The sequence below is a fragment of the Bos taurus genome, chromosome 18, assembly GCF_002263795.3.
Source record: "Bos taurus isolate L1 Dominette 01449 registration number 42190680 breed Hereford chromosome 18, ARS-UCD2.0, whole genome shotgun sequence".
NCBI classification, from domain to species: domain Eukaryota; kingdom Metazoa; phylum Chordata; class Mammalia; order Artiodactyla; family Bovidae; genus Bos; species Bos taurus.
In genome coordinates this window covers 50,361,453-50,369,841 of record NC_037345.1, presented here as the reverse complement: position 1 = coordinate 50,369,841, position 8,389 = coordinate 50,361,453, and the positions used below count along the sequence as shown (strand labels likewise).

At 44.5% G+C, this 8,389-nt stretch overlaps 1 long non-coding RNA gene across 1 annotated transcript; it reads left to right on the top strand.

Annotated features, from left to right (window-relative positions):
• Positions 1–710: 710 nt before the first annotated feature.
• On the top strand, positions 711–4,273 carry LOC132342853 (uncharacterized). The gene is made up of 2 exons (XR_009491400.1): positions 711–981; positions 3,354–4,273. It is a non-coding gene; the product is annotated as an uncharacterized lncRNA (long non-coding RNA).
• The last annotated feature ends 4,116 nt before the right edge of the window (positions 4,274–8,389 follow it).

Below are 8,389 nucleotides of genomic sequence, written 5' to 3'. Positions count from 1 at the left end.
CACTGCCACAGCTTTCTGTGTGATTCTAGCAAGGTATTTTAACCTTGCGGTTTTCCCCATCTGTAAATGGGGCTCATAATTATACCTACCTGCCAGGGATTTGGGGCTTCCCTGGTGGCTCGGCTGGTAAAGAATCTGCCCGCAATGTGGGAGACCTGGGTTTGATCCCTGGGTTGGAAAGATCCCCTGGAGAAGGGAACAGCTACCCATTCCAGTATTCTGTCCTGGAGAATTCCATGGACTCTATAGAGATGGCAAAGAGTCTGCCAGGACTGGGCAACTTTCAGTTTCAGTTTCTTTCACTGGTGGCTCAGCAGTTGGATCCCCGGGTGGGGAAGATCCCCTGGAGAAGGAAATGGCAACCCACTGCAATATTCTTGCCTGAAAAATTCCATGGATAGAGGAGTCTGGAGGGCTACAGTCCATGGGGTCACAAAAGGGTCGGATGTGACTTAGTGACTAAACAAGCAAGAAAATAGTAAACCCAGACCCTTTACTCCCCACCCCAGCCTGGGTTAAGGAATCTCCTTTGGGCTCCTCCTAGAAAAGGCATGAATCTTATTATCACCCCTTAATGCCTTAAGAGAGGTGTCATCGACATCGGATGAAGAAACTGGGGCAGAAGAAAGTCAAGGTGACCTGCTCAAGGTCACGTAGGTATCTGTTGTTTGGGGCTGTTCTTTCCCTATTCCTCCATCCCTACTCCAGAACCTGCCTGGTACAGACTAGTTGTCCTGGATTATGATGAAATAAAGGAGTGAGCCCCCGCTGATGCCCACCCTCCCTATCGGGTACGACTGCGCACTGCGACACCCCCCATCCACTCCCACTAGCTTCTTCTACCGTCACACAGGACTTCCACCAGGGGGCGCTCTCCTCCCTACCAGTCTCCGGACGTGAGCGTCGTGACCAGAGACTCGGGAGAGACCCCGAGACTGCAGGGAGCTGGAACCTGCGAGGGATACCCGTACCTATTGCCCGGTGAGGGTTCCTGGGTTCAAATCCCGGCACCGACCTTGAGAAGCTGTGTAACCTCGGGCAGGCCAGCTAAAAACCTCCCTCTAGTTCAGTTTCTCATTTGGAAAAGGACTGACGGCCGATCCCGGCAGGCAGCGTACGTGCTATACCGCTCACTGCTGTGTCGTTCTGGGTGTGCGTCCGCGTCAGGTGTGGCCCTCGGATCTCACAACAGCCCAAAGCAGTCTCCACCACCGTTTTCTACAGAAATTCAGTTACACAAGTAGCAGATGATTATAAACTCAAAAATCTCAAAACACTGGGAGTTCCCTGACAGTCTAGTGAACTGTGTAGCTTGGCCAAAAAAAAAAAAAAAATCTCAAAGCCTGCAGGGAAAGAATCCCTTCAACTCCTCATTCCCTGGCCCTGACCATTTCAGCCCCCAGGCTTAGCCTTCAAGCCCGGGAAACACCTAAGAGGTTACTCATGTTCTCAGATTTGTTGCCGGAACCCGTGTGGACTGGTTCCACTATTTTCTATCTTTCTACCAAAGGAGACTCACCCTTAGATAGCTGACAGAAAGCCCTGCCCAGGGACAGGAGGTCACTGGCTCCCAGTGTTACTTTGGAAATGTCACATTCCACTTGGTCTCCAAATTTCAAGTAAATTCCACCTGCATTTAGGGCTACGTGTTATTTCAATATGCCCCAGCTTCCAGAGGAGAAGGAAATGGCAACCCACTAGAGTATTCTTGCCTGGGAAATCCCATGGACAGAGGAGCCTGGCGGGCTATAGACCATGGGGTTGCAAAGAGTTGGACGTGGCTTAGTGGCTAAACACACACACGTGCCCAGCTTCCAGAATAATTGGCTGGAGGAGAGCCAAAGGGCCAGGATGCAGAAGGGCATTCTGTCTGTGCCTAGGGCTAGAGGCCCCAGTGAACCCCAGTCTCCCCCTCTTAACTCCAAAGTGGATGCCAGCTAGCTCTGTGCTCAGGCCTGGCTGGGCCATGCTGGGGTCACAGTGGTAACATAGACAGCTTTGCCCTCTAGTCGGGTAGTCAAATCAGTCACGCTGACTGCCCAGTGTGGTCTGGGCTGGGACGGGGGTGGTATAGGCAGAGGGGTCAGACCCCGTATGGGGAAGGTACCGGGGACTGTGGGAATCCACAAAATGTGCCTGCCCCAGCCTGGGAGTAGTGGGGATCAGGGAGGGCTTCCTAGGAGGCAGCATCTCAAGTAACCCTGAGAGAACTACTCTAAGGAGGTGAGGAAAGGGCCCAGATTATATCAAAGTTTTGCAACAAAGAGCACATTAAAAGATTATTGTTAATTAAAGAAAACCAGATATCCTAAGTTAAGTAATTTAGCACTTTTCTTTGTATGGGAAGGTGCAAGAGTCCAGGCTCAATGAAATCGTTCCTTTCATATGCACCTCAGCTATCTTAGGGCCAGTATCCTGTGTTTCACATCTTGAGCTGTCCTGGGGCTCATCGTAGGGTGTGGCTGCAGTCTGATGGCTGCTCAGTTCAGTTGCTCAGTCGTTTCGGACTCTTTGCAGCCCCATGGATTGCAGCATGCCAAGCTTCCCTGTTCATCACCAACTCCTGGAGCTTGCTCAAACTCTTGTGCATCAAGTTGGTGATGCCATCCAGCCATCTCATCCTCTGTCGTCCCCTTCTCCTCCTGCCCCAAATCCCTCCCAGCATCAGAGTCTTTTCCAATGAGTCAACTCTTCACATGAGGTGGCCGAAGTACTGGAGTTTCAGCTTTAGCATCATTCCTTCCAAAGAAATCCCAGGGCTGATCTCCTTCAGAATGGACTGGTTGGATCTCCTTGCAGTCCAAGGGACTCTCAAGAGTCTTCTCCAACACCACAGTTCAAAAGCACTAATCCTTTGGTGCTCAGCTTTCTTTATGGTCCAACTCTCACATCCATACATGACCACTGGAAAAACTAGCAGTTTTTGGCTGCTAAATGGCAGGTATTCCTCTCCTTCCTGCATGCCCTTAGGGCTTGCTGGCTCCTATTGGAGGGCTGAAATCCCTGATGACTGTGACATCCTTGTTTGCTGATACAGTACTGATATGGTAGGAGATACTCCATTTCTCACTATAAAAGAATAAAAAAGAAAAAATCTGATAGATTAAAGAAAAATAGGATGAGGATAATGACAGAGTTTAAAAAAAAAAAATGAAGTGAGTCTCAGGGGTTTAAAATAAAAGTGTCCACTAAGTTGCTTCTGTCTGGCAGCTCTAGGGGAGAATCTGTCCCCTGCCTCTTCCAGAACCTAGAGGCTGCCCATGGTCCTTGGCTCATGGCTGCATCAGGTAATATCTGTTTCTGTTATTGCAATCTCCGTCTCTGACTCTGACCCTTCTGTCACCCCTTATAAGGACCACTGTGATTACAATGGGCCACCAGAAGAATCCAGAATAATCTACCCATCTCAAGATCCTTAATTTAATCACACCTGCAAAGTCTTTTTTAGCAGGTAAGGGGAGCACATTTTGAGTATGAGGGCAGGGGCATCTTTTGGGGAAAGTGAAAGTTGCTCAGTCATGTCCAACTTTGCAACCCCATGGACTGTAGCCCACCAGGCTTCTCTGTCTGTGGAATTCTCCAGGCAAGAATACTGCAGTGGGTTGCCATTTCCTCCTCCAGGGGATTTTCCCAAGCCAGGGATCTAACCCAGGTCTCTTGCATTGCAGGCAAATTCTTTACCTTTTGAGCTACCCTGGGAAGCCCATCTTTGGGGGAGGGGGCTGTTATTCAGCGTCCTGCTCTGGGACAGAGCAGATCCAGAGACCTCAGTCTCTTAGAGAATTCCTTCAGGAATCAAATCATGGGATTCCTTTGGCTAGAACTTCCCTCTGCACTCACTCTCTTCCTCCCTTCAGTTCCTCTGTTGAGTTTATCACCGTTTCTTCTTAAATCAACATTGGGTTTTACATTATCAGGACTGTGTAATAGAGTTCACAGCTGGGCCATGTAATGACTTATAGCTACATGTTCTTTCTCCTGCAGGCGTTTTTCTTAATATTGATAACAGCTTTATCTTTTGTTTGTTTACTTTTCTAAGCACTGGCCAGTATTTGATCCCCAGATTTTGACATAACCAGGAAACTTTCACTGTGATCAAGCATATCAGTGAATCGTCATGAGACTAAAAACCTCATGGGTCACTTTGGAAGGATACTGAGGAATAAATTCATTTTGGGGGAAAGTTGATATATATAAAGGGAAGAATCAAGCATTTATTTTGCTTTTTAAAAATAAAACTGTACTTTGGGGGCTCCCCTCCTCTTAAGCTGAAGATCTTGATTCTTATTTATTTGCTTTATCTTCAGTGTATCATCTATATCTACTTATGCATCAGAATCATATGGCTGTATCATATTTCATACACGCTTGTACTATGATTCGTTTTAAGTTAATTTTGGGTGTGGTGTGAAATAAAACTAAGATCATGGCATCCAGTTCCGTCACTTCGTGGCAAATAGATGGGAAACAATGGAAACAGTGACAGACTTTATTTTCTTGGACTCCAAAACCACGGCGACTACAGCCATGAAATTAAAAGATGCCTGCTCCTTGGAAGAAAAGCTATGACCAACCCAGACAGCATATTAAAAAGCAGAGACATTACATTGCTGACAAAGGTCCGTCTACTCAAAGCTATGGTTTTTCCAGTGGTCATGTATGGATGTGAGAGTTGGACTGTGAAGAAGGCTGAGCGCTGAAGAATTGATGCTTTTGAACTGTGGTGTTGGAGAGTCCTGTGGACTGCAAGGAGATCCAACCCGTCCATCCTGAAGGAAATCAGTCCTGAATATTCATTGGAAGGACTGACGCTGAAGCTGAATCTCCAATACTTTGGCCATCTGATGCAAAGAACTGACTCACTGGAAAAGACCCAGATGCTGGGAAAGAATGAAGGCAGGAGGAGAAGCGGATGACAGAGGACGAGATAGTAACTCAGTGGCATCAGCAACTCAATGGGTATGAGTTTGAGCAAATTCCAGGAAATAGTGAAGAACAGGGAAGCCTGGTGTGCTGCTGTCCATGGGGTCACAGAGTTGGACACGACTCAGCGACTGAACAATAACAACAAATGGCTTCCAGTCCCATCATGTCATGGCAAATTGAAGGGGGAAAAGTGGAAGCAGTTATATATTTCTTTTCTTTGTGACCCTATGGACTGTAGTCCCCCAGGCTCCTCCATCCATGGGATTCTCCAGGCAAGAATACTGGAGTGAGTTGCCATTCTCTTCTCCAGGGGATCTTCCTGACCAAGGAATTGAACTTGCATCTCCTGCACTGCAGGCAGATTCTGTACCATTGAGCCACCAGGGAAGAGGCTTGAATGGATAGTCTGTAGGAAAGCGAATTGTCAAAAAGATGTTTTCATCTCAGCTTGACAAAAATATGAAATATTCGACAAAAAATAAAGCTTGATGGGATTTTGATTGTGTTCAGAATTCTTTATTCTACAGATCAGTGGAGCACTGACACTTCAGCAATCTTGATTCATCTGATTCTTGAACATGACGTATGTCTCATTGATTCAGTCTTACTCAGTTACCCTACTAATATTAGGTGGTTTTCAGTGTACAGGTCTTACACATATTTTATCAGATTTATGCCTTAGTCTCTCATGATTTAGATGTGATGGAAAATTATGTATATTTTGTTTCAATACATATGAAAAAGTACCCACAACAAATGAGTATCTGCCCAATGAATTGTTAAAAAGTGAAAACCCAGGTTAAGAGACAGAACGTAGCCTGCATCCCTGATGCCCCTCTACTGGCCCTCCCCATGACTCCTGCCTCTCTCTTCCCAAAGAAAAGCATTTTCCTGACGTTCACGGAGTTTTAGTGTGTTTAGCCTTTTACCTCCTAAGTAGGGCTACTTACCTGCCTGTTTTTGTGGAACTTTGCATAAATAAAACATTTAGTACATATAGTTTTGTATTTTCTTTGCTTAAAGTTATGTTTTTTTTTTTCTTTTAACTTTTAAAAAAATATGATAACAAATTTACAGGAGACTTGGAAAATAGAGAACAAGGTTACATATGGTTCCACTATCAAAGCTATGTTTTTGAGATTCTTTCCTGTTGCTGTTGTTGTTAAAGAGAACACATTTTTAACTTAATTTAATTTTTAAAACTTTTTGGCCATGGATGGAGCTTGTGGGATCTTAGCTCCCCAACCAAGGATTGAACCCAGGCCCCGGGCAGTGAGAGTGAGGAGTCCTAACCACTGGACCGTCAGGGAATTCTCTCATCCTTTTTATTGTGTGAAACTGCAGTTCATTCATTTTTCTTGCTTTATAGGAATTGATTTTATGACTGTGGCAAGGTACCTGTTTTGGTCTTTTGCCTTTATTATTATTATTGCCTTCATTTTTATGTAGGTATACTTTACATACAGTAAAGTGCAAACAAAGCTTTTAAGTGGACAGCTTAATGAGACATGTTCATAACAGATAAAGAATTTTTTGGTACCCTGGACCTCTCTGTCCTGCCCTTTCTCAGTGATAGCCACGGAGTGGAACCACTGTTCTGACTTCATCTAGAGTACTTTTGCCTGTTTCAAAATTTCACCTAAATTCAAATTGTTTGTCCACTTTTAAATTGGGTTATACGTTCTCTCATTACTGAGTTTTGAGAGCTCTTAATAAATTCTGGATGAAAGTCCTTTTATTAGATTTAAACAACCCTTCACCTAAATGGAGCCACGTGTGATATGTAGTATGCATTCTTTTTCTAAATTTTAAAACTTTGGGGGCAATACAGTTTTAAATGTACAGAAAAGTTTCAAAAATGAATATAATTCAAATAACATCCATTTGGTGGCTCTTTATCCAGATTAGCATCGGATTAACATTTTATTTCATTTCCAATATCATTTGACTCTCCTCTCTCTCTTTGTCTCATATCTATCTAACATTTTCCTGAATCATTCAGGATACATGACTGCACACAACATGGCCTTTTACTCCTAAATATTTCAGTGTATATTTCCTAAGAACAGAGATGTTTTCTCATACAGCTGCAGTCTGGTTATCAAGTTTAGTGATGTTAAGTTAACACTGATACAATACTTTCATCTCTACTCTTTATATTCCAACTTTGTCAATTTGAGAATCAATTGACAACTTTGAAAGAAGAAGTTGGGGAATCCCTGGTCCTCCCGGTGTGCTTTCACTGCCGAGGGCCTGAGTTCAATCTCTGATTGGGGAACTAAGATCCCAGAAGCCACAAGGCCAAAAAGAAAAATAAAAGTGGCTGAGGCTGAGTTGTGCTGTTGTCTGAGTGATCCACACTCCAGAGGCATCACAACAGCCAGTGGCAAAAGCCCTGAAACCAGACCCCTGGGGGTGATCCAGCAAAGTGGCCTTGATCAGATTCCTCCACAAAAAGATGGGGACACTTTTAGGAATACATAATCGGAAGTATTTACCAGTGAGAACGGATACAACGTCTGGACTTTGCTTCAAAGTAATTCTGATTTGGCGGGGTGTAGGAGGAGGGGATTGTTGAGAGTATGGATGAAACAAGATTGGCCATGAGTTGATCATTGTTGAACCAGGATGATGGATACATCATCACCAGTTTTTTTTTTTAAATATATCATTTTATTTATGTATTTTCGGCTGGGCTGGGTCCCCTTTGCTTCTCGGGTTTTTCCTTAGTTGTGGTGGGCGGGTGGCTACTCTCTGGCTGCAGTGCACAGGCTTCTCATTGCGGTGACTTCTCTTGTTGCGGAGCATGGGCCCTAGGGTGCAAGAGCTTCAGCAGCTGTGGCTCGTGGGCTCAGTGGTTGTGGCTCCTGGGCTCTAGAGCTCAGACTCACTAGCTGTGGTGCATGGGCTTAGTTGCTCAGTGGCATGTGGAATCTTCCCAGATCAGAGATCAAACTGTGTGTCCTGCATTCGCAGGCGGATTCCTTACCATTGAACCACCAAGGAAGCCCCATCATCCAGTTTTGGGTATGCCTGAATGCTCCATAGTAAGATTTTTTTTCCCAAAGAAAGAAGAATAAAATAAAAGTGGAGAAGGGTGGAAATTATTATTAATTAACTGACTTGAAGGTCTGTTAGGAGGAGGTATTAAACAAGTTATTTAAATGGAATCTAAGTAAGCCATTTAGATCAGTGCCTAGCCCATTTTAAATGCTATATATTAACTATTTATGGCAGAAAGTGAAGAGGAACTAAAAAGCCTCTTGATGAAAGTGGAAGAGGAGAGTGAAAAAGTTGGCTTAAAGCTCAATATTCAGAAAACGAAGATCATGGCATCCGGTCCCATCACTTCATGGGAAATAGATGGGGAAACAGTGGAAACAGTGTCAGACTTTATTTTTGGGGGCTCCAAAATTACTGCAGATGGTGACTGCAGCCATGAAATTAGAAGACGCTTACTCCT